Genomic DNA, 27,247 nt, shown 5'->3' with positions numbered 1-27,247 from the left:
AAGTTTCTATGTGAGGCACCATGACAATAAAATCCAGTGCTATTTTTCTAGACGGGATAGACTGTGCTGGAACTCACCGTGAATGCCTCTTTTGCAATGGCACCCACTTGAGAGGTGCCACACCTGAATTCCAGCAAGTTCTAGGAACTTAGGAGACCAAGGTTCAAATGTCTAACTCAGCCATGAAACTCAGTGGGGTGGCCTTAGGCCACTCACAACCTCTCAGCCGCACCCACCTCAGCGTTGTTCTGAGGATAAAATGAGGAGCAAGAGATAAAATGAGGAGCCTTGAGTTCCTTGAAGGAAAAATAAGGGTATAAATGTAATATAAAATGAATGTACCTGGGTCAGGACAGCTATGAGAGAGAGAGAGAGAGAGAGAGAGAGAGAGAGAGAGAGAGAGAGAGATGCATATGGGTCTTAGAAATGTCCTTTGCCTCCACATATTGCTTTAATCCTGTTCTATTTCAGTTAAAGCAGAGTGAATTGAAGACGGTTGTTCTAGCCAGCGAAGCTTTAAAATCTTCCACAGAACAAAGCACAGAAGGATGCTGTGGAAGGATGCTTGGAATTTATCGCTTGCCGAGTACAGAGATGTTCTTCTCTGTTGCTGCCAGACACCATTAATGCACACGCTGTTTGTTTTAACGTGATACACAATGGTTGCGTTTTGGCGAGGACTGCGTGTGAATTTGCAGGCCGTTCCCGTCTCTGTTCTGCATGCTTACTATCAAATTACCTCGTAATGTTACCTCTGTTATTTCGGACAGTTATTTCTTTGTGCTTAGGCAGCTGTGTTTCGGGAAGGTCTGCTGTCTGAATGCAACTGTTAGAAGGTGGGGTGGGGAGCGGCCATTGATTTGTGAGTGACGAAAATGCACTCTGCACATGCTCTCTTGTTCATAATGACTTCCCCTGTCAGGCCTATGCAGACAATTCACAGTATATCCCCCACAATGGTCCATTGGTGTTTGTTTTTAATTTCTTCTTGTTTTTTTTAAAAAACTTTTTGTGATTTTATTGTTTGGTTTTATGTTTTTATATTGTTGTAAAACTGCTGTGATGTATGATACAGTGATATATAAATATTTTTTAAAAATAAATAAAATAAAATGTGCTTCCTGACTTTCAGAAATATCAAGATTTAAAAAAAAAACCTGTACATTTTTTAAATTAAAAAAGCTGTTTTTTCTTGAGACTTCCAGGCACATCAACCATGGGTGCAAGTGGTCTCTTGCCAATTACAAGCTCAATAATAGCAGGCCTGATCTGCACTGGGATTAAAGGCATCTTGTGAAAAAGAGCAAGACAGAGGAAGCGAGATTGGCAGTTCTGTGGGATGTGATGGATTTTGTAAGTACAGAACAATCATTCTAGCATTGAACTAAAGGGCTGGGTACAAAGTGTAGCAGACGATGTAAAACCTAGCAGCTTGTAAATACTCCTGATCATGGCACGGTAGAAGCTGTTTAAAAGGAATGTCCTGGCTAATTCTACTTCTGATCACTATATTCTGTTCCCTGCCTTCCTGCCTCAAGCTCTTACTGTTACTGGAAGACTTGGCACAGAGCTGGGTGATAGTGGGGCTTCCCACTATTTAGATATTCCTCTTTTCTTTTTGGTGGTCCCTTCTTCTTTGGTGATCACTCGTAGCCGAGTAAGATTGTCTTCCATGAGCACAGTCTTAACAGTGAGTCCGTAAGTGACTGTGGAGGCCAATTCTGCATGCACATATCCTTCCACAGCGGGGACATAGGTTTCCGGGCAGGAGTTGATCACGGTGAGGGTTTGCAAAGCGTGCCTTCCTCTTGGCACATTTCTCCCTTTCGTCCTGACTTCGAGCATCTTCAAAGTCCATGACACCTTTCATAGAATAGAATCATAGAGTTGGAATAGACCACAAGGGCCATCGAGTCCAACCCCCTGCCAAGCAGGAAACACCATCAGAGCACTCCTGACATATGGTTGTCAAGCCTCTGCTTAAAGACCTCCAAAGTAGGAGACTCCACCACACTCCTTGGCAGCAAATTCCACTGTCGAACAGCTCTTACTGTCAGGAAGTTCTTCCTAATATTTAGGTGGAATCTTCTTTCTTGTAGTTTGGATCCATTGCTCCGTGTCTGCTTCTCTGGAGCAGCAGAAAACAACCTTTCTCCCTCCTCTATGTGACATCCTTTTATATATTTGAACATGGCTATCATATCACCCCTTAACCTCCTCTTCTCCAGGCTAAACATGCCCAGCTCCCTTAGCCATTCCTCATAAGGCATCGTTTCTAGGCCTTTGACCATTTTGGTTGCCCTCCTCTGGACACGTTCCAGTTTGTCAGTGTCCTTCCTTCTTGAACTGTGGTGCCCAGAACTGGACACAGTACTCCAGGTGAGGTCTGACCAGAGCAGAATACAGTGGCACTATTACTTCCCTTGATCTAGATGCTATACGCCTATTGATGCGGCTCAGAATTGCATTGGCTTTTTTAGCTGCTGGATCACACTGTTAAAGGCTGTTCTCGCTCGCAGGCAGTGTTTCCCAGTTGTCAGTATTTATACTACACTCTTTTTTAGATTTGCTTTGAGAGTCTTTAAACCTCTTTTGTTGACCACCAGCATTACGCTTTCCATTTTTAAGTTCGGAATAGAGTAGTTGCTTTGGAAGACTATAGTTGGGCATCTGAACAACATGACCAGTCCAACGAAGTTGATGTTGAAGAATCATTGCTTCTACACTAGAGATCTTTGCTTCTTCTAATACACCGGCATTAGTTTGCCTGCCTTCACCTGCCAGTGTGGTGTAGTGGTTAAGAGCAGTAGTCTCGTAATCTGGTGAACCAGGTTCGCGTCTCCGCTCCTCCACATGCAGCTGCTGGGTGACCTTGGGCCAGTCACACTTCTTTGAAGTCTCTCAGCCCCACTCACCTCACAGAGTGTTTGTTGTGGGGGAGGAAGGGAAAGGAGAATGTTAGCCGCTTTGAGACTCCTTAAAGGGAGTGAAAGGCGGGATATCAAATCCAAACTCCTGCTGCTGCTGCTGCTGCTGCTGCTCCTCCTCCTCTTCTTCCATCGGTGCCAGCTCCAGGTTTTGGATGGTCCTTGGGCAAGGAAACCTTCTCTGCCCCCCCCCTCAGCAAATCTACCACCTTGCTGCCATTATGACCACCTGCTGCATACCCTGCAACATTTCTCCGATGAAAGTAGGGGCATCCTAAGGAAAAGCGGAGGCAGTGAGAGATTTTACTTTCTTGGGCTCCATGATCACTGCAGATGGTGACAGCAGCCATGAAATTAAAAGACGCCTGCTCCTTGGGAGAAAGGCGATGGCAAACCTAGACAGCATCTTAAAAAGCAGAGACATCACCTTGCCAACAAAGGTCCGTATAGTTAAAGCTATGGTTTTCCCAGTAGTGATGTATGGAAGTGAAAAACTGGACCATAAAGAAGGCTGATCGCCGAAGAATTTATGCTTTGAATTATGGTGCTGGAGGAGACTCTTGAGAGTCCCATGGACTGCAAGAAGATCAGACCTCTCCATTCTTAAGGAAATCAGCCCTGAGTGCTCACTGGAAGGACAGATCGTGAAGCTGAGGCTCCTGTACTTTGGGCTCCTCATGAGAAGAGAAGACTCCCTGGAAAAGATTCTGATGTTGGGAAAGATGGAGGGCACAAGCAGAAGGGGACGACAGAGGACGAGATGGTTGGACAGTGTTCTTGAAACTACTAACATGAGTTTGACCAAACTGCGGGAGGCAGTGGAAGACAGGAGTGCCTGGCGTGCTCTGGTCCATGGGGTCACGAAGAGTCGGACACGACTAAACGACTAAACAACAACAACAAAGGAAAAGCGGGATGGGATCAGATCAGAAACGGGGACAGCTTCTGTAAATCTGGGACTGTCCCTGGAAAATAGGGACAGTTGGAGGGTCTGCCAGCACTGCTTATCTTCCAAAGCAATTGCAGCCACTTCCTTCCTTGCCAAGGAGAGAGCCAATGAGCAAGTAGTGCTGTGGTACCTGCTCTTCCTCCTCACCACTGCTGTTGTCTGCTGCCACAGCCAAGTCATACATTTAAAGTCCTATGATGCCACTTTAACCAGTTATGGCTTCCCCCAAAGAATTCTGGGAGATGTGATTTGTTAAGGGTGCTGAGAGCTGAAATTCCCAGGGTGGCATAACACTCAGTCCCTTTCCCCAGGAAAGGTCTTTTGCAGAAGGCAGTGGAAACAAATGGGAGTAACCCAAGAACACTTTTCATTCAAACTTTCTAAATATTTATTAAGGCAACCATTTGTGCTTTGGGTTTCTTCTGAAGGCAGATTTCAAACGTTTTCATTTTTAATGGTGTTGATTTTTTTCTTTTTTGCCCACCCTAAATTCTTCGGAGACAGCAAATAAATAAATAAATAGACTTATGGTGTTGAAAACATGACTCTTCCCTCCACCCCTCCATAAAAAGTAGTATCAGAAGTTTTTGCATTTTTGAGGAAGAGAAAATAATGTCAGAACATTTTTCCAACATTGCTAGAATATCCACAGCTCAGCAGTGCAGACCACGTGTAAGGTTAGGGGAAAATTCCTGGTTCTTGGGCCTGGATACTTGTGAATAATAATAGAGACCATATGAGACATTCCATTCCAGACCTTAGTTCAGGCTTGTTTAAATGTGTTCTGGTGGGAGTTGAGGCTCAGATTGGTTGTCTTCCTTTTAAAAAGCTCCTTGTACCCATATTTCTCTGCTCATATTTCCTTAGCAGATTTCCAGCAGCTTAGTAGATGCAGTCCAAATTCTGCAGAGCAGGGATGTTCCCAAGAACACACATGTAAGCAGGGTTTTAGAGCCAATGACAATATCTGGAATGTCTGGGCAGATGTCAAGGACAAGTACTCTGAGAAGGAGGCATTGCTGACACCTGCCCTTTGTGTCCTCCGTTTTACTTTTACCTTTTTAATGCATTGGTGTCTTCTGGGTGGTTTGCAGTTTATTCTCTCTCTCCTTCCCACCCTGTGCTTTAAAACTCCGTATTGACAGTGGTGCCTGCAAGTTCTGGGACATGATCCATGAAGAAATAAAAAAGTTACTAAGAACTTCACATAGCAAAAGACCAGAAACATACCTTTCGGGAATATTGAATAGTGATATTTCTAAAGAAAATACTAAATTATTTCTGTACGCAACATCAGCGGCGAGAATCCTGGTGGCTAAATACTGGAAGGGTAACCAGGTACCGACCAAAGAGGAATGGTTATTTAAATTATGTGAATATTTGGAACTGGCCAAATTGACGGATATAATAAGGCTAAAGCCAATGAATTCAGTCAAGAAGGAATGGGAGTGCTTGAATGATTATTTAGAAAGACTTATTTAGAGATTATTTAGAAGGTTCTAATGTAAAAATTTGGCTGTGTCTAGAATGACCTCGTGAATGCAAAAGGGGAAACATGCATATATACCTATCTATATATTAAGATGAAAATAATACTGAAATACAGACAAAATATGAAATGTGAAAGGAAGTGTTGTGTGAGTGATGGAAGTCTATTACTATTATTATTTTGTAAAATAGTGTTTATTGTATTGAAATATTATACCTTTCTTTATTCTTTTACTGCCTATTTTTCTTTGCATTTTTTTCTTTTTCTTTTTCTTTATATTATTCTTTATGTATGGCTTGGTATTGGTGTATTTACTTTGCAATAAAACAAAAAGGCACCTGGAAAGACAAAGCTCTTGTCTGGGTGGCTTCTACTCCGCATGCTGCTTTTCCCAAAGTGCATTGGCTGCCTGGTGCATTTGGTCTAGTAGGGGTGAAATCTGGAAGAAATAGTTAAATAATGGCAAGATTCCGTACATTTTGGAAACATTTCTGGATGCATCTGCATGTGAGTTTTGTTTGGTCCAGTTCCTAAGAAGCCATGTCGTAACTGTGCTGTTTGAACTGCCCCATTTCTTAAAACTTACATAAATCACTTTGTGTGATGGAATGATGAAATAATGATGAAATCTCAGCTTGAACTTGCCTTGAACGTAAGATTTTAAAGATACACATGAGTCTTGCACACAGGTATTCTGCCGGATCCCTATCTCCCAACTTGGTGCACTGAAATGAAGATTTCCTGGATGAACAGGCTGAGGACCAATAAACCAAAGCTGTATCCCTGCTGGATAAAGGGGTGATGATGGATGATTGACCTGGTTTCTGTTTCTGGTGTTCGGCCTGTTCTGAACTGGGTTGCACTCCCACTGGAGGGATGGGTATGTTGCCTGAGGGCATTGCTGGATCCATCATTGTTACTAGAGGCCCATATGCCACCATTTGAGGGAAGCTCACCCATGTGGTGACACAGGATAACCGCCTCAGGTGCTGCCTCATCTATGGAATGCACTCCGCTTACAGGAATGATTTGCTCCAACGTAGTTATCATTTCAGCAACAGGATGAGACATATATAAATATATAAATCACCACCATTTCACATTGTCAGAACAGTGAAATGGTGGTTGCCATCTTCACAACAGACCTGGAACTGAAACCATATTCAAACCAAGGTTTCAGGTCCCCAATTGTTCCAAATCTGGTAAACCATGGTTTCCTGGTGTGGACAGGCTGGCGGTAAAAGTAGGCTTGCAAAAACTGTTAGGATATTCCGTTCCACCTTAAAAGGGGACAGGCTGTTGTGAGTCACATCCTACGTATTTCCTGTTCACAGGATGTTTCTGTTTGTCTATTGCTTTCGTTTCTCTCTCTGTGTCTGAGACACTGAAGCAGGCAGTCATGTTTTTTTTCTTTGTTCTGACCAACGCTGAATAAACTTGTAAATATGCTCTCCTGGGTGCATCTTTCGCTGTGCAAAAGTCTGCTGATAGAGCGTGCAAGAGCTCTGGAATGTGGGAAGCTATTTCTGGGGCTCATGTCGCTAATTAACTGATACTGCGTTTCTACGAGAGATCGCTGGATCATCCGGAGACGGCATGGGGCATGATGGCCTTTGTCTGCCTGGCAGTATCCCAACAAAAACGTCATGCTGAGTACATTATGTAGTTGGGGGGGGGTTGCAAGCAAGCAAGCAAGCTATACTCCTCAGATTATTCTTGTGATACAAGCCCCTTTTCCTTAAGTGATCTCCTCATTAATTCAAGAGCTTTGGAATTCCGCTGGTTAGTTTGCTTTCTCTTTCAAAGATACTGCTTTGTCAGCATTCACAGTAGACCTTGAATTGATTATGTTCATGGTAAACTTATTTCTCTTAAAGCGAGCGAGCGAGAGTTGGGTTATTTTGAAGCTCTTCCCCTTCCCCTACCCTCACACCCTGCCCCCAGTCAGAAAAATGAATGATGAGTGCTTTATTTTCCATATTTCTAACAAACCCCGTGTCTGTATTCCAAACTTACTGCGAAATGTAACGTGGCTCACCATCATTGTAAGAGCATTCACCACTTGAAACAGCCAGAGTAACAGGGACTGACAGACTAAGCTCATAATGGCCACCATCTGCACTCTCATCCCAATGTTCTCCTTTTTTGCTTTGTTTTTTTACAAAAACCAGGCTGGATTTTCTACGAAATGCTGATGCAGCAAGAAACGGGCGGAATAACCATTTCATGAACTTGGTTTATCCTTTGTGTCTAGCTCCCACTTGCATCTGAGGTCAGATCAGCTTTGGCTGCACTCCAGGAAAAAGGAGGCTGATTCCTTGCTCTCATCAAGGGAGTGCCTGGATTTCCTCCTTAAAAGATGTCTTGAAGGGGTAGGACTTTTTTTTAACAGGCTTGGAGCAGCCACAGGTGATCAGGCAGTGCCCTGCAACCCTTGAATGGTGTGGATAATGGAGAGCCAACTAAGTTCTACTCAGGGTAGACCCATTGAAATGAACGGCTCTGTGTTAGTCACAGAATCAGAGAACTGTACAGTTGGAAAGGGACCCCAAGGGTCATCTAGTCCAACCCCTTGCAATGCATGATTCTCAACTAGATCATACAGGAGAGATGGCCATCCAACCTATGCTTAAAACCTCCAAGGAAGACGCACCCATCACCACTCATGTTTTTTTAAAAATAAAATATTTATTACAGTTTTTTAAAACACCAAACATACATATTACCATCACCATATGACATACAAAAATATAAGAAGAATATAAAATAGAGTTATAGAATACAAAAAAGATAGAAAAGTACAGAAAAGATAGAAAAAAATAGAGACAGAAATTAGAATAAATGTTGTTCACAAATCATACTTTCATAATCTTCAGACTTCCTCACATCTCCCTTCCCTGCGTTCTCGATCATATCGTTACATGCAGCAAATTATTACCTTACTTCCATTCTTATTATATAAATCTCCAGTATTATGTTCCAACTTTTGCGTGGTTTTATCATAGAATAAACTACTTAACTCGAACATAATGTTACTTCAAATTACGTCTTTTTCACTTATTTTCATATGTCTTACAATAAAATTACTGCTGCCCTGTTTCTTTCAAACGTGCATTCTCCTAACATTCATACAACTTGTAATATTTTTGTAAATAGTCTTTAAATTTTTTCCAGTCCTCTTCCACCATCTCTTCTCCCAGGTCTCGAATTCTGCCAGTCATTTCAGCCAGTTCCATGTATCCTATCAGTTGCGTCTGCCATTCTTCCATCACCACTCATGAGTCTGTTCCAGTGTTGAACAGCTCTTACTGTCAGAAAGTTCTTCCTGATGTTTAGTCTGAATCTCCTTCCTTGTAACTTGAATCCATTGGTTTGGGTCCTAGTCTCTGGAACCGTGGAAAACAAGCTTCCTCCATTTTCCATGTGACGTGTCCCTTAATTTCAGTGGGTCTTCTCTTAAGGTGACTCACATTGGCTACTGTCAGGGCTGGAGCCAGATGCAGGTCAGCAATAAAGGAAGCGCATCTCCAGTGTCAGTGAGGTTAATTCTATTCAAGGAAATGAACATACAACTCAGCCTAGTGGTCTCAGCAACACTTCCGAGTTGGTCTTGCCCCTGTTGAGCAGCTGCCAGGTCTGAAGGTCCCTGTCTTCCACACCTCTCTAAGGCAAGGTTACCAGATTTTTTTCAATGAATCCGGGGACACTTTTCAACTTCAATGGATTTTGTATGGGGACTGATTTGTAAATCCGGGGACTGTCCCCGGCAAACGGGGATGTCTGGTAACCTTATTCTAAGGCTCCTCCTCTTCCAGATGTTTCCCAAGCAGTCTCAAACTACATCTGCGCACCTCTGGTCTGTTCTGCTCTTCTCATTACTCTGGGGGTACTTTGAGACCAAGGGGAGTGGAGCTTGTTGCAGCAGGAGGGGAAGAGTCCCTGGATTCTTCAGCAGTCTCCTGCCCCCCTCCTTTGCTTCAGTCTGAACTGTTCCCTGTCACCAGCTCTTCCTGCTCACTAAACCCTGCTGCCCCTTCAGCATCCGGCACCTCTTCCCAACCTTATCCCTCTGACCTCTCCTCTGTGTCCCACCATGAACCCCCTAGCTCTGAGTCTTCCTCCTCGGGGAACCCCCAAGGGAAACCCCCAGATTGGTTCCTCCTACTACTGCTCTTCAGCCAACCAGTCCCTGACAGCTACAACCCTATGACTTTACAGTCATACTTTGGGTTACGAATGCTGCGGGTTGCGCGTTTTCGGGTTGCGCGTTTTCAGGTTGTGGGCTGCGCCAAACCCGGAAGTACTGGAATGGGTTACTTCTGGGTTTCGGCGCACGTGCAGAAACACAAAATGATGTCACACATGCACAGAAACGCTGAATTGCATCACATGCATGCGCAGATGAGGGAACAGCTGCAGTCGCCTGCGGTTCCTGCGCAGTGTTTGCCATCTTGCCAAAGGTTGCAGGCAGCTTTACCTGCAGCAATTGTATGTTGATTGTCCTCTTAGAAGACAAAGTCCAGCAACTGGAGGAACGTGTAGCTACGCTCCAAAGAATTAGAGAGCTGGAGCTCTTCTTGGAAGCAACAGAGAACACCGTCTCCACCAAGGAGGAGACAGGGGACACCCCTGAGAAGGAGGCTAGTTCACCAACACAGGTGCCAGATATATGGAGAAACGTGACTCAAAGAAGTAGGAGGCCCAGGGTTCACTCTGATTGTTTAGAAATACACAATCGCTTTGAAGTCCTCTCCCCTAGCATGAAAGATGAAGAACAGACTCCATTTGAGGATCTCTCCCTCATTACAGTCAATCAGGTATATGAAGACGAGCAGCAAAGTCAGTCCTCAGGGAATGTGCAGGCGACCTTGGAACGGACAGCTCACGGAAGAACCTAAGAGGAGGCGTGTAGTGGTGATAGGGGATTCCCTACTGAGGGGAACAGAAGCAGTGATCTGTGGGCCAGACAAGATGTCTCGGGAGGTGTGCTGTCTCCCCGGGGCTAAGATCCAAGATGTAACTGAACGACTGCAAGGAATCATAAAACCCACTGACAAATACCCCTTCCTCTTGGTTCATGTGGGAACCAATGACACTGCAAGCAATAGCCTCCAGAAGATCAAAAGAGACTACGAGGCTCTGGGCAGGAAATTGAAGCAATTAAATGCACAAATTGTCATCTCATCTGTCCTCCCAGTTGAACGACGTGGCCCAGGGAGAGAGGGAAAAATAGTGGAAGTGAACAGCTGGCTTTGCAAATGGTGTAAACAGGAACGGTTTGGATTCTTAGATCACGGACTGCAGTTTCTTGAAGATGGACTTCTGGCAAGCGATGGGCTGCACCTCACAACTGTTGGGAGGAATGCTTTTGCCAAAAATCTCAGAAATCTCATCAGGAGGGCTTTAAACTGACTAATGTGGGGGAGGGAGACAGTGCTCCTGAAGGTAGGAGTCTATCAATTGATGAAGATGATCATCCAAATGTCATAGACCAAATGGAGCAAACAGCACACAGACCTAGTGGTGGGAGGAAAAAATCCTTAAATAAGAGACACGGGGGAATGATTAATGGACTTCAATGTCTGTACACTAATGCGCAAAGCATGGGAAATAAACAAGATGAGCTTGAGCTCTTGGTACAGCAAACTAAATATGACATAATAGGCATCACTGAAACCTGGTGGGATAAGTCCCACGAATGGAATGTAATAATGGAGGGATACAATCTATTTCAGAGAAACAGACCAGACAAGAAAGGAGGAGGAGTGGCGCTATATGTCAGGGATGTGTATACCTGTGAAGAGATCCAAGATTTAGAACCTCAAAGCCAAAGTGAGAGCATTTGGGTCAAAATTAAGGGAGAGAAGAATAACAGAGACCTCATTGTGGGAGTTTACTATAGGTCCCCAAGCCAAATGGAGGACATAGATGATGCCTTCCTGGAACAGATGGCCAAGCATGCAAAAGGAAGGGAGATAGTAGTAATGGGGGACTTCAATTACCCGGATATTTGTTGGATGTCAAACTCAGCCAAGAGCATAAGGTCAAACAGATTCCTCACTGGCCTTGCAGACAACTTCATTGTCCAGAAAGTGGGAGAAGCAACAAGAGGAACAGCCATTTTAGATCTGGTCCTAACCAATGTTGATGACCTGGTTAGTGGGGTAGAAGTGGAAGGATCATTAGGCGCGAGTGATCATGCTCTTCTGAAGTTTACTATACAGCGGAAAGGAGCAGCCAAGCATACTAGGACTCAATTTCTTGACTTTAAGAAAGCTGACTTCATAAAACTTAGGGAAGTGCTGGGTGAGATCTCATGGACAGTAATACTAAAAGGAAAGGGAGTTCATGATGGCTGGGAGTTTGTTAAGAGGGAGATAGTAAAAGCACAACTTCAGGCAATACCAGTGAGACGGAAACATGGAAGGTGCCTAAAGAAGCCAGGGTGGCTATCTAAAGAACTTTTAACTGAGTTAAGATTTAAAAAGGATGTGTACAAAAAATGGAAAAGGGGGGAAACCACCAAAGAGGAATTCAAACAAATAGCCAGCACATGTAGACACAAAGTCAGAAAATCTAAAGCACAGAATGAACTCAGGCTTGCTAGAGACGTTAAAAGCATCAAAAAAGGCTTTTATGGGTATGTCCGTAGCAAAAGGAAGAACAAAGAAACAGTGGGGTCATTCAGAGGAGAAGATGGTGAAATGCAAACAGGGGACACAGAAAGGGCTGAACTCCTCAATGCCTTCTTTGCCTCAGTCTTCTCCGATAAAGAAAACAATGCCCGACCGGAAGAATTTGGAGCAAATGATTCAGCAGAGGAAACACAGCCCAGAATAACTAAGGAGATAGTACAAGAATACTTGGCTAGTTTAGATGTATTCAAGTCTCCAGGGCCAGATGAACTGCATCCAAGAGTATTAAAAGAACTGGCAGATGTGATCTCAGAACCACTGTCAGTCATCTTTGAGAATTCCTGGAGAACAGGCGAAGTCCCGGCAGACTGGAGGAGGGCAAATGTTGTCCCTATTTTCAAAAAGGGGGAAAGAGAGGACCCAAATAATTATCGTCCAGTCAGTCTGACATCAATACCAGGGAAGATTCTGGAGCAGATCATTAAGCAAACAGTCTGTGAGCACCTGGAAAGGAATGCTGTGATCACCAATAGTCAGCATGGATTTCTGAAAAATAAGTCATGTCAGACTAACCTGATCTCGTTTTTTGACAGAATTACAAGCCTGGTAGATGAAGGGAACGCAGTGGATGTAGCCTACCTTGATTTCAGCAAGGCATTTGACAAGGTGCTCCATGATATTCTTGTAAAGAAGCTGGTAAAATGTGGTCTTGACTATGCTACCACTCAGTGGATTTGTAACTGGCTGACTGACCGAACCCAAAGGGTGCTCATCAATGGTTCCTCTTCATCCTGGAGAAGAGTGACTAGTGGGGTGCCACAGGGTTCTGTCTTGGGCCCGGTCTTATTCAACATCTTTATCAACGACTTGGATGATGGACTCAAGGGCATCCTGATCAAATTTGCAGATGACACCAAACTGGAAGGGGTGGCTAACACCCCAGAGGACAGGATCACACTTCAAAACGACCTTGACAGATTAGAGAACTGGGCCAAAACAAACAAGATGAACTTTAACAGGGAGAAATGTAAAGTATTGCACTTGGGCAAAAAAATAAAATAAAATAAAATGAGAGGCACAAATACAAGATGGGTGACACCTGGCTTGAGAGCAGTACATGTGAAAAGGATCTAGGAGTCTTGGTTGACCACAAACTTGACATGAGCCAACAGTGTAACGCGGCAGCTAAAAAAGCCAATGCAATTCTGGGCTGCATCAAAAGGAGTATAGCATCTAGATCAAGGGAAGTAATAGTGCCGTTGTATTCTGCTCTGGTCAGACCTCACCTGGAGTACTGTGTCCAGTTCTGGGCACCACAGTTCAAGAAGGACACTGACAAACTGGAACGTGTCCAGAGGAGGGCAACCAAAATGGTCAAAGGCCTAGAAACGATGCCTTATGAGGAACGGCTAAGGGAGCTGGCATGTTTAGCCTGGAGAAGAGGAGGTTAAGGGGTGATATGATAGCCATGTTCAAATATATAAAAGGATGTCATATAGAGGAGGGAGAAAGGTTGTTTTCTGCTGCTCCAGAGAAGTGAACACGGAGCAATGGATCCAAACTACAAGAAAGAAGATTCCACCTAAACATTAGGAAGAACTTCCTGACAGTAAGAGCTGTTTGACAGTGGAATTTGCTGCCAAGGAGTGTGGTGGAGTCTCCTACTTTGGAGGTCTTTAAGCAGAGGCTTGACAACCATATGTCAGGAGTGCTCTGATCGTGTTTCCTGCTTGGCAGGGGGTTGGACTCGATGGCCCTTGTGGTCTATTCCAACTCTATGATTCTATGATTCTAGGTTGTGAACATGCCTCCCGCACGGATCACGTTCACAACCCAAGCTATGACTGTATTTCAGCTGTGACTGTATGCTGGACTTTGAATTTAGTCATTACATTTCTGTCCCGCCAAGGTTGTGTACATGGGATTCCCATCTGGCCAGTCCCAGGCCTGCATAGCTTCAACAGGCTGCCTTGACCATGTCCGCTGATGGTGCTCGCTTCGGCAGCACATATATAGACCATGTCCGCTGATGAACTCAAGCAGCAGACATGGATTGTGTAGAGCAGAGGAGAGTCATAGAATCATTGAGCTGGAGTGGGTCCATGTAAGGCCATCTAGTCCAAGTCCTACCCACTCAGGGATGGGAACCTAGAGCTGTAGCATCCCCGACAGATAGCTGGAAGGTGTTTGGCAAAAGAGCACCTATTGCCTCTCCAGTTCCATCGTCAAACTTCTCTTGCTATCAAGATGCTTCTCCTGAAACCTGCTCTGCTGCAAATTAAACCCATTTGATGTAGCCCAAACTAGATACCCAAAATAATCCCTGGTTTGTTTGGGGGCATTTGCATCCCTCCTTTCCCCCCCCCCCACCATGTACATGATTTCCAGCTGCTCTGCCACCCAGAAACTCACCAGACCTTCAGCAAGGTGGCAACTTCATGTGCCTTCAGATGGTACCCTGGCTCCTAACCACGTGGAGGAAAGGAATCTCCACATTTCTCAGAGACTCCGAAGGAAAGCCCTTTACATCTGGGATGACTCTCCTCTTCCTCACTGGTTGGGCAAGGTCACGTGAGAAAAAGGTCCTTGCTGTGGGAAGAGACGTCATCCCACGCTCTCCAGTTCGACCCTGCTGCCCAAACTGGAAAGAAGGGTCCTCGCATGGTGTAATATGCGCCAACAAATGTTCCTTTGTTTCTTTTTTCCCCTGGATTTTCCTTGCCTTTTCTTTGATTTTCATCGGATTGGATTGGATTTTGGTTGGCGGTGACGTGCTGCCATCCCAGGAAATATGCAATTACAATATATGTGCATACATCCTAGTTCATTGCTCAACTTTTCCTTCTCCAGCCTAAACCTGCCCACTTCTGTCATCCTTTCCTCATAGAACTTGTGTTTACATATTGCTGACCGTCTTGGTATGTATTTTATTACCATAATTTCTCACCCTCTTCATGCTGTGCCATTTATTCACGCAAAGGCAGGTAAGCAAGCAGATGGGAACCACTGTTGACAGTGATACAGGCTGTGCTGTTTCAACATCCTGTTAGCACCATCTGCCCTTGAAGGAAATGATGATAAAGCAAGGAAATGTAAAGTCTGCCTGAGAATCACGTTCTGGTGAGATGCCTAGTCTTCACCGTCATGGCTGGTTGTTCTGATGAGGGAGGGGATCTGGCAGGTCTTTCTTTTCCCTTTGTTACTCTGCATATTTAATAGAGATAAAGCCACAATCGCTTATGTGCCCCCCATGTGGGCGGAAGCTCCATTAAACCCAGTGGGGTTTGCGTCTGAGTAAACATGCATGATGCATAATGTGTCAACATGCACTAGGCTTAATGTGACTCTGCCATGCACAGTCAAATTACCTGCAAATTTGACTGTGATTACCTACAAATCGTGGGTGGGGAACCTAAGGCTTGGAGGTGAAATGTGGCCCTTCAGGTGTCTTTGGCCCTTGGAACACTCCTCAGGCCACACCCACTCCCCCCAGGGCCACGCCCCTCACTGGGCCAGCTTCACACCCTGTGTTGGCCTGGCTATGCTCGAATCCTGCCAGTGCCTCCTCTTCCTAAATCCAGACGTGTGTGTGTGTGTGTGTGTGTGTGTGTGTGTGTGTGGAAACTAGCCCACTGCATAAAGGTTGAATTCACTGTCTTGGAAAAAATTTAAATTATATTTACAAAAATATAGCAAAATTAATGAATGTTAGAAGGATGCTGGAATGAAGGTATTTGGTTTTAGCAGAATTGTAATAAAGAATTAAGTAAAAACTGATTGATAATGGGCCAAGATGAAAAAAAATTAAGGTTAGACTGTTAAGATAAACTATAGAACAAAAATTGAGAAAGATGGAAAGAATTTGCTGAAATAGTTAATTGAACTAGAAAACAAAAAAGGGAGGTGTGAGGAGGCCGATGAAACAAGTAAAGGAAAGGTAAAGATACGGAACATTGGATGTGTGTTTTAGTGTTTTTGTTTCTTTTTGCTGTTTTGTTGTATTGTTTTTCTATGTTTTTCTTTTTATGTATTGTAAGGTATGTTCTGTTAAATTTTTTTATTGTTTTCCTTTTTTCTATTTTCTGTAATTTTTTAAACTCCTAATAAATATCATTTTTTAAAAAAAAATGAATTCACTGTCGTTGGCCTGCCCACGTTTGCCTTTGGCTCCACCCACCACTGCCATGTGTCGCCACTCAGCACCCTGAGGCGGCTTCCAGGTCCCCAGCGACTGGCAGGGCCCACCGCTGTCGTCTCTCCTGGGCCTCCTTTTTATTTTTTCTGACGTTGCTCTCCAAAGCTGGATCCAGCCGGGTTTTGCAGGAGAAGATAAGGTTGTGCCCACAGACTTTAAAGACCCCCCCCCCAAGAATCCTGGGAAATGTAGTTTATCCCTAACAGAGGTATGATTCCCAGCACCCTTCGCAAACTGCTGTCCCCAGAATTCTTTGGGGGAAGTCATGAAAGTGGCTGGAGAATACTGTTCTTGGCAGCCCCTCAGATCATGGCAAGAATTGTTTTACCTGCTTTCAGAATGTTCTAACTCTGGTTTTAGATGGGTTTTTTTAATTCCACTTGGTTTTTAGGGCATTTTAACTGTTTTAGGAGGGATGCGGGTGGCGCTGTGGGTTAAAGCACAGAGCCTAGGACTTGCCAATCACAAGGTCAGCGGTTCGAATCCCCGCCACAGGGTGAGCTCCTGTTGCTCGGTCCCAGCTCCTGCCCACCTAGCAGTTCGAAAGCACCTCAGAGTGCAGGTAGATAAATAGGTACCACTCTGGCGGGAAGGTAAACAGCATTTCAGTTCACTGCTCTGGTTTGCCAGAAGCGGCTTAGTCATGCTGGCCACATGACCTGGAAGCTGTACGCCGGCTCCCTCGGCCAATAAAGCGAGATGAGCGCCGCAACCCCAGAGTCGGCCACGACTGGACCTAATGGTCAGGGGCCCCTTTACCTTTACGTTTAACTGTTTTAGATGCTTTGCTTTGTGGCTGCTTTTAAATCATGTATCTGCTTGCTGCCCCAGGCTCCTTTGGGAGGAAGGGCAGGATATCAATTCAGTAAATGTAATATACTGTATGTGCATTAAATGTATGTTGAGATCACAGCCTAAGTGAGAAAAGGGAGCTGGGAGCTAGGGAGAAAGACTGTCAAAACTACCTTAAGTCTGGAGTGTGTTGGCATCTCCTTTAGAAGTGCACAGAAGTTCCTGTTGCATAAGACACACATGAGGGTGAGAGGGCTGTGGGTAGCTCTTGGTCATGCCCCTAAAGGATAAGGTAGGAGTGGGAATACAAGATGTTTTGTTATTTGCATGCAAGTACAGTACAAAGTGACTTCTCCAAACCAGCATGGAAGTTCCTTTTCTGCAGAAGGAAGATAAGGATCTTGCTAAGGAGTGTGGAGGGATGGTTCTGTTTCACAAGGCCTCACTGGGCTGTAAAGTTCAGAAGAGCTGTTATGTGGGATGGCAAGGCACGGTTAATCCAGCTTCTAAATCGTGAAGGATTGAGGAACTCAAAGGGTGCATAGCAGCGGAGTTTCCCTATCGGAGCACCACAGCAGCCACACGCACGCATGCCATTTTGAAACGGGGAGTGGGTGGGAGAGAGAAATGAGGTGGTGTGTCACAACTCTGCATTCCCTTCTGTGAGCACGCTTGTTTTTCCAGTCGATGCTTGAGATGAAATACAACAGAGAGAATGTGAACAAACAGCGGGGCAAGGAATCTGCGAAATATTAGGAACGTCTTGTTCCTACCAGGCCAGGGCAGACAAACAGGAGCATGTCTGCACCGCTGGCGTCCTGAGACTCCACATGCTCCCAGCGCAAACATTTGAATTTGGACAGGTGGACGAAGCGGTCTTCCTTTTGATTGGCAGGATTTCATCTGTTAAATTTATATCCTGCCCTCTCCACCAGATGCCGTTCAAGATGGCGAATGTCAATAAGATACAAGCACAATGCAACAATAAAAAATATATAGTTGAAGTAGTAAAAACAATTTGGAAAGAAACAAACCTACAAGAAGTGAAAATAATTTTGGCAGAATTAGGGCCCCTCCAGGTATACTTAGCATCATGAGCACAAATCATCATTAATATGCAATCGGGGGCGTCATGTGTAGTCCCATTTTCTATAGTGTTTGTGTCTGCAAACGTTTTGGGGCAGTCACACTGCTTCATTTAGAGTCAGTGCATATCTTGTATAGTTGGCATCCATCTGTTTCGGGAGACAATGGAGGAGTGAAGCCTTTGGGGGTGAAGTCAAAAGGTTGGAAGGTTGAAGCGCCTTCTGTTGTAACTGTGTCTTGTAACTTCCTGCTGAAATCCTGTAACTTTTTATACCAAAATGTTCTGATTCATTTTTGCTCTGCTCTTGTTCCTCTATAGCCCCTCCAGACAGCCAAAATGTGGTAGCTTTGGAAAAATGGGGGGGGGGACGGGGCCTGGAGTTTTTGTTGAGGGGGGAGGAGCGTTGCTGTCAGTACTATTTTTCTTGAAAAAGAGGTCCCAGATCTCACCGTGCAAACCAGACTTGTTCTCTTGCGTTGGCAATGGTGCCCACCATTGAGTTCTGGCTGAAAAAAAAGCCCTGGTTGCTGTTGCTGGTTTTTTGTATCTTTATTTTGGATGTTCTGATTTATGTGGAAATCGTTCAGTTTGGTTGTGTGCTTTTTGATGCTTTGTTGATTATGACTATTTTTGTTATGTTTGTAGTTACGTAGTTTTTGATATGTTGTAAGGCGCCTCGAGCGTAGTCTCAACTTTGGAAAGGCGGCCTACAAATAAAATGATGGATGGATGGATGGATAGAAACACTGCAGAACAATGAATAAAGCAAAATAATGCACACAAAAATGCAACATTACTGTGTCAAGAACATGCTGCAGGTCACCATTGCATAAAACGCAGGTCTGCAGAGATCCTTACCAATGGCCATAATAACCAGTTAGCTAATGAGACCCCAAACAGGCCCGGAAGATGGAAAGATTGACTGAGAGGCCATTGCAATGGTGGGGATAGTGGGGGGTTTAAGGAGGTGAGATTGTGTGGGTGTGAGGTTTGTGCTTAGGCTGTCATCTCATGCAGAGCCGGCTCCTGACACTAGTGGTTTGCTGGGAAGGGGGGTGGGGGACCTATGCAAAACTGCTGGCTTCTTTAAGGGCTCAGCTTCCAACATTTCACAGTGGAATAGAGGGATGCCCATGTAACATATCTCTTCTCATAAGTGTCACTACCTGAGCCCAGCTGGCCAGTTACATGTTGCTGAAGGCACCCTGTCTGTTGTATAAGCTGGGTTTATTTCTTCTGCAACAAGCAGTCTTCTAACAATTTCAAAGCCAGGAGGCTTTCTTTATTGTTTAGCTTAAGAGTATATTTTTATTTTTGAAAAGCATAACTCTCCTGCGATCATCTCTCAACTATCTCAAAATATGCACTGGCAGCTTCACTGTGTGAAATATCAGGTTGCGCAGTGCATGGTGCCGTAGCCTCCGTGTGCTCGCATTTGGAATCAAGATGTAGCTATAGTCCATTTATTTATATAAAGCATTTCCCACCGATATATCTGTGCTCATAGCGGCTCGCCTAAAAACAGCCTGACATACAGGAGTGCTAAACAATGTGTTATTTAAAAAAAGTATGATGTCAGTTCAATGTAAGACTGAAAAGAAAGTCAATTAATAGTTCATTTGTCATCCATGCCCAAGGATTAAGGCTTTCTGGGAGATGATTTATAATGAATTAAAAAAGGTATTTAAATATACCTTCTTGAAGAAACCAGAGGCCTTTCTTCTGGGCATAGTTGGTCAATCGGTGTTAAAGAAGAACAGAACTTTCTTTATGTATGCTACAACAGCAGCAAGAATACTTATTGCAAAGTACTGGAAGACACAAGATCTACCCACTCTGGAAGAATGGCAGATGAAACTGATGGATTATATGAAATTGGCGGAAATGACTGGCAGAATCTGGGACCAGGGAGAAGAGTCGGTGGAAGAAGATTGGAATAAATTTAAAGACTATTTACAGAAATATTGTAAAATTAATGAATGTTAGAATGATGTTGGATTGAAGTTAAGGGGTTTCTAGCTGTAATGATATAAAAGAATATGAAAAAAAATGGATTCTTAACAGGTAAATTTAGGTTACAATATATCAAGATTAAAGATCAGGATAAAATAAGGAGGGAAAGGAATTGCTGAAATAATAAATTGAACTGGAATACAAAAAGGGGAGGTATGAGGAGGTCCGGGAAACAAGTAAATGAAAGATAAGTGATGAAAAGATCGAATTGTTTTTAACTATTTTTATTTTGTATTTTTTCTTTTCTCTTTTTCATTTTGTAACATTGTAAAAACCTTAATAAATATTTATTTTAAAAAATAGTTCATTTGTCATCAAAATTTAAGTGAGCATAAATCTCAAAAATGACACATCCCCCTACTTCATCCATCATTTACGCTCAAACTGAAAAAGCCATAAAATCCCTTCAGAGACCTTCTGAAAGTAGCTCCCGTATGAAGGCTCTCAAGGCTGCAGGGTGGGAGAAGATAGGTAGAAACAGCAGCCCCTCACCCCCAGTGACAAACACAGAAGGTGCTTCCAGGCTGTTGCTATTTTCAAGCAAGACTCAATCACATATTAGCAATTTCTGGTTATGCAATTGCAGTGGATTGATAGGTCTGGCGCAACAACCCACTCCTCCAAAAGACTGGACTTGCTATGAGGAAAGTCCCACACCATTATCTTCCCCATTGCCTATTTTACATTGTAAGCACCTTGGGGCATAGCCTTTTTTTTTTTTTTTTTTACTATGTAATGCACCATGTGTGTTCATACAACAAAAACGACACCATTCTTCGTAAGGTATACCAGCAACTTTATTGACCTTCCATTAAATATGTGCCACATTTGGTAGTGAAGAGTAAGTAGCGGGGATCTGGAAGCCGTAGCGTTGACAACTCCAAATGCTCAAGAAGAAATTAGACCAAACTCCATTATGAAAATCCAATTGTACAGGCAAAAGACTTGACTGTTGTGTGTTGGCTTTTCTCCTCTTGCTGTCTAGTTCCTCAGATTCTACAGTTCATGCTTTTCTCATGTCTTGGGTCCAAGTCTGAGCTGCCCAACCATTAGTAATGCTGCCTGCAGGTTCTCTGTGCACCATTTGGCGTTGCCTGAAGCCCAGCTGCAATGTCGACATCATGTGTTGTCTAGCAGCTGTCTGCTCTGGAACACAGGCTGGCTGGCTGGAGAAACGCAATGTTGTTCACCCACATGACTGGAGTCTGCAGCAGCTCTTGCCCTGGCTCTGCCTTCACTTATCACGATAGGTTTTACATCTCCTTTCCTGCAGGCTGCTTCTGCAGACCAGGACTTCTGTTTGCATAGTTCGGGTGCAAGCTCTAAGTATCAATTATTAGAATTGCAAACTAAGCCGGGGAAAGGCCTTTCCTGATTGCTTTCTTTCCTCTTTTATTTCTTCATCCCTCCCTCCTTTTTTGGCTTTAAGGACCGTTGCCAGAAAGCAAAGGGCAAGACAGTAACCCCCTGCTCCCCCCGAAAGCTGTACACTTTGATTAAATAATACATTTTACACTAAGCTCTACCCACCATAACCATCAACACAGCTCGTCTCGCCCTCTCTCTCCAGATCTACCGCAAACCACCAGGGTTCTGATTCCACAGAGAGAACTCAGGCTCTAAGACTTGAATTTCTGTTTTCATGGGTTGGTGGGTCTACCAAGCATAATGAGTCATTATCCAAGGATTTTGGATTCCCTTACAAAATCATAAAGCCACAGATTCAGAAGCCAACAGCAAACCATGGCTAGCAACCCTGGCTTGCTAGGCCAGAGCAAATTCCAGTCCCCGATTTGAATTTAACACTAATCGATCCTTTTCCTGGGTTGTTAGTTCACTTGGTTTGGGGTCAGGAACAATCACCTGGCTCATGCACAGTATAGTTTATTAGTCTCTTGGGGCTTAATATTACTTGGGAATGCGTCCCTTAGCTTTCTCTTCTTTGATGGAGTGAATTTCTGGGATACCAACCCTGTCCAATGGTCATGTTACCTGTGAGATCGGGGAAGTCACTGTGGACCTAGGTTGCCATTTTTAGAAGCAATGGTTGTGCGTCGGATCCTGTAGCAACTGTGCGGCTGCGCAACATTTCTGCCTGAAACTCTGCAGAGTCACTGCCGGTCAGGAGTTGACAGTACTGAGCTAGACAGACAATACTAGTCTGACTTGGTACACACCTATGTGCACACCATATATTAAAGCACATGACTTCTCCCAAAGAATCTTGTGTAGTTTCCCCCTCGCAGAGCTGCAATTCCCAGCACTCTTAAACTACAGTTCCCAGATTTTGGGTGGGGAGTCACGTGCTTTAAGTGTATGGTATGTATACAGCAAAGGGACGCGGGTGGCGTTGTGGGTTAAACCACAGAGCCTAGGACTTGCCGATGAGAAGGTTGGCAGTTCGAATTCCCACAACAGGGTGAGCTCCTGTTGCTCGGTCCCTGCTCCTGCCAACCTAGCAGTTTGAAAGCACACCAGAGCAAGTAGATGAATAGGTACCGCTCCAGTGGGAAGGTAAACGGCGTTTCCATGAGCTGCTCTGGTTCGCCAGAAGCAGCTAAGTCATGCTGGCCACACGACCCGGAAGCTGTACACTGGCTCCCTCGGCCAATAAAGCGAGATGAGTGCCGCAAACCCAGAGTCGGTCACGACTGGACCTAATGGTCAGGGGTCCCTTTACCTTTACCTATGTATGCAGCATGTGGCTGTGAATATGGAGGAATGAGTATTAATTGCTGTTGAGCAGGAAAAATGAGAATTCCGTATTTCCTTACCCTGCGTCTTTCTCCTACCTGCCTGCCCAGATAACTCTCAGCATTGACACAGTTCACACCCTTCCCTGAGCACGTCTGGAGGACAAATACCAGACAGGATACCAGCATTTCAAGCTCTCCCTGGTGGGGAGTGGAGTCCATAGGGGAGAAGAGGCCCCCTATGCCTTCACAGCAGCCAGCTTGTCTGAACTGGTCTGGGGGAATTGAAGCAAGCACCATCCTTCGGTATGTTTCTCAGGCTGTGCTGCAAATATTGATGTTATTTCAACATACACTAGTTGGCTCCTCCTACTCCACATCAGAATTCTCTTAAGTTGAGCCAGAGAACGTCCCCGCCCCACGCCCCCCCCCCCCAGCATGGAACAGAGGTAAGCACCAGTGTTCTGCAGGAAGTGAGTCTAGCCGCAGCAAATCTGTACTTGTTTTGCAAGAGAAAAGATGGGAAGAATGAATATTTACCCAGTGGCATCAATTTCCTGTTTTAATGCTGTCCGAAAAGACATATGGGGTAGCGGAGGTGGGGTGGAGTGGGGGGAGAGCACAGATGCATGTATAGAGCACTGACATCCTGTTTGTGTGGAAAAAGAAAATCTATGGCCTCTCTCTTGCCTGATAGATGTGAGATTGATTTGCTTTTAATGGACAATTACAGGCATTAGTCCCTTACTACACAGAATTCACCTTGAGAAACAATGGCCACGATGCAGCCAAAGTTATGTGTTTTTAAGACCCCATTGATTTCAGCGAGGAAGAAGTAAACAAGTGCTTTATTCTCTTTCCTCCTTTTGAAATCAAGGGCAATTAAAACATAATTTTGTTTAAAAGTCACTGGGCAACACTTAAGGCGACCTTTTTTGTGTGTGGCAGAGGATATAGAAATTCTAATTTCTTAATAATGAATTCATTATGAATTAATAGGTGTAATTGGAAGAAGCCTACTCCTTTTACTATATAGACAAATGGAACATATGGATTTAGGATAAGGCACATATAGCCAAGTTAAGGGCCTTAGTAGGGGTTAGAGAAGGCAAAAAGCAGGACACGGTTATAGTATTTTTATTTTCGAATAGTGAGTTACCAGATGTGATAAATCCTTACATTATAGTGGCAGAACTGTCATTCTTAGCTTTAAGATAATTGCAGCATCTCATCTTACTCCCCTCTTTCCTATGTTTAATTATTTGTTCTTACTTTTTAATTCGTTTTTCTCCCTGGATCAGAAATTATTTACCATCTTATTCTCAAGGTTTTGCTGGGGTCTCGACAGCGTAAAATAAAATATTAAGATAAAAAGAATAAAGGCATTTTGTTTCAATTGGCCTGGCTGATAAATTCAAGATTCCAAATTCAAAAGGTGTTTGAAACTATAAACTCTATAAATAGTTAACTGGGGTTCCATGTATACTTATGAGCCCTCCAGTTGTCAGTAGCAAGGTTTGACACCTAAGAAAAGATTCACTGATGGAGAGAAAGAGAAGGTCTTCAAGGTTAGCCAACAAGATAGATGCTCCTCAGATGATGGACTACAAATTCCACCATCCATTACCATTGGCCATATTGCCTGGGGCTGATGGGAGTTGTAGTCCAAGAACATCTGGAAGGCACCATGTTACCTATCACTGTTACTGAGCAGGGATGAACAGGTAGATTGGAAACAGGCCAATTTGAGCTAGAAGAAGAAGAGGAGTTTGGATTTGATATCCCGCCTTTCACTCCCTTTAAGGAGTCTCAAAGCGGCTAACATTCTCCTTTCCCTTCCTCCCCCACAACAAACACTCTGTGAGGTGAGTGGGGCTGAGAGACTTCAAGGAAGTGTGACTGGCCCAAGGTCACCCAGCAGCTGCATGTGGAGGAGCGGAGACACGAACCCGGTTCCCCTGATTACGAGACTACCGCTCTTAACCACTACATCACACTGGCTCCCCTAAGCTCCCTAGCTAGGCTTCCAGGTGTCCACTTATTATGGCAAAGGATGCTAGACTAGCTAGATCAGGCATCCCCAACCTTCGGCCCTCCACATGTTTTGGACTACAATTCCCATCACCCCTGACCACTGGTCCTGTTAGCTAGGGATCATGGGAGTTGTAGGCCAAAACATCTGGAGGGGGCGCAGGTTGGGGATGCCTGAGCTAGATCTTAGTCTGAATCAGCAAAGCCACTGTTTAGGTCTTTTAAGTTAGAGCTGAGTTCTCAGGGTGACTTAATGCAGATGGGTGACGCCTTAAGCGGTGAGAGATCCTGAGTACGCATGTTTTGTACACTTAAATCACATCAGGGAAGGGCCTGAAAGGAGAGGGGAAAGCAGGGCAGGCAAGTCAGTTCAACCTGACCCTGCCCTGCAGAAGGAAGGTCTGGATGACAAATCGAGAGAACAGAAGCTGAAGGAGTTGGGTGTGTTGAGCCTGGGGGGGAAGACATGAAGATGAGACAGGTTAATAGTTTCAAATGTTTGAAAGGATGTTGACAAGAAGGGGCGGGACAGTTTGTTCTACCCAAGAGCAGGATGGGATCCTGGATTTGCATAGAAGTGGCAGCTGGGAAATGCTTCTGCTTGTTAAGAGTGACTCAGGGTCAAACTGGGCAGGATAGCAGCACTCCGGTTTGTTTGAACTCATGTCTGACTCCACTGCATAAGAAGCGGGAGTGTGTGGTATTCAAATTGCAAAGCCAAAGGGGTACACACACAAAAAAAGATTGTTTCATAGTCAAGAGGAGTAACCCTGTTAAGTCTGTCGCAACAAAGTCCACAAAAAGCCCTTGGGTACCTTAAAGATGGACACATTTCATTAAGGCATCTGACAAAATGAACTATAGCCCACAGAAATATTGTGTCATCACAAAATTCATTAAGTCTTCAAGGTGCCACAAAACCCTTGGCTGGTTTTCATAAGGATGTAGGTTCGTCCTTATGAACGATCAAGCCAATGGCCCATCTCCTCCAGTGTCCTCTTCTGACATTGGCCAACCAGATGCTTACAGGATACCTGCAAGCAGGACCTGGGGAGAAGACCACGCAAAGCATAGCCATCATGGCTAGGAGCGACTGATAGCTTTATCCTCCATGAATTAGCCTCTTCCGCTTTTCAAGTCCCCCAAGTCAGTGAGCATCGCGGCCTCCGGTGGGAGAGAACTCCATTAGTTACCTGTGTGCTGCATGATGTTACGTGGACATAAAGCAATTGTGGACAGGGAGGAAGGTTCGTTCACACATCCCTGCCCTTAGCGAGTTGCCATGAGAGAGTGGCTCCCCCGTAACCTCCTGTTCTGCTCCGTCTCTCTAGATCCTGAGGCTCCCCACTGATTTCCATTCCTCGGTATATAAAGATGGGTGGTAGTGTGAAAGAGGAAATGGCACTGGGGGGTGGGGTGGAGCCCTCTTTTCTCATCACTCCCACTACCAGTTTCCAGGTAGGGCTTGCAGAGAAACCTGCCTGAATACCTCAAGAGCATCTACAGTTCTGTGATTCTATGACTCAGTGTGGTGTGGACAATACTGAACCAGATGGACAAATGGTCTGAATCTGAATTGCAGGGGGCTGGACTCTTGGAGTCCCTTTCAACTCTACAATTCTATGATTCTGTATAATGCAGTCTGCTCTGTTCCTATACAAAATTCTGCAGCAGCTTCCAGTTTCCTGTGTTAGTTTTGTTTGCTTGCTTGAAGGGGTGGGAGGGAAAGAATTTTTTTAAAAATGGCTGAGAATCATGTGTTGAGGGTGTGGTGGGGTTCATATTCTGCCCACAGGCATTCCATTGGGATCTGGTTGTGCACCATGAGAATAGGATGCTGCAGTAGATAGCCTTTGGCCTGATCCTGCAGGCTCTTTTGAAGTTCTTAAGATTTGGTGGACATCTAAAGGTAAAGGTAAAGGGACCCCTGACCATTAGGTCCAGTCGTGGCCAACTCTGGGGTTGCGGAGCTCATCTCGCTTTATTGGCCGAGGGAGCCGGCGTACAGCTTCTGGGTCATGTGGCCAGCATGACTAAGCCACTTCTGGCGAACCAGAGCAGTGCACGGAAACGCCGTTTACCTTCCCGCTGGAGTGGTACCTATTTATCTACTTGACGTGCTTTCGAACTACATCTGCAAAGATGCAAAACAGATTTCCCCATAGTCTGCATGCACTAACTCTTCTCCTGATGTAAGCTGAATTGAACATTCATTTAACTGAACGTTATGATTAGCAGGATAAAGAAGTTTAAGGTACATGCAGAAAAAGAAATGCATAATGCCTGAGCTCTTTGGAAACAGACGCTCTGTATTTCCAAACTGGTACATTTCCTGCTTGCTACATGTGTTACCCACTCCAGGGTCAATTGCTACAACTTGTTGCTGTGAAATAATCGAGTGACTTGTGGAGACCAGTCACAATGGGTTGGGATCTG

Source organism: Podarcis vaucheri (genome assembly GCF_965113315.1).
Source record: "Podarcis vaucheri genome assembly, chromosome: 5".
NCBI classification, from domain to species: Eukaryota; Metazoa; Chordata; class Lepidosauria; order Squamata; family Lacertidae; genus Podarcis; species Podarcis vaucheri.
This window is presented reverse-complemented; position numbering follows the sequence as displayed.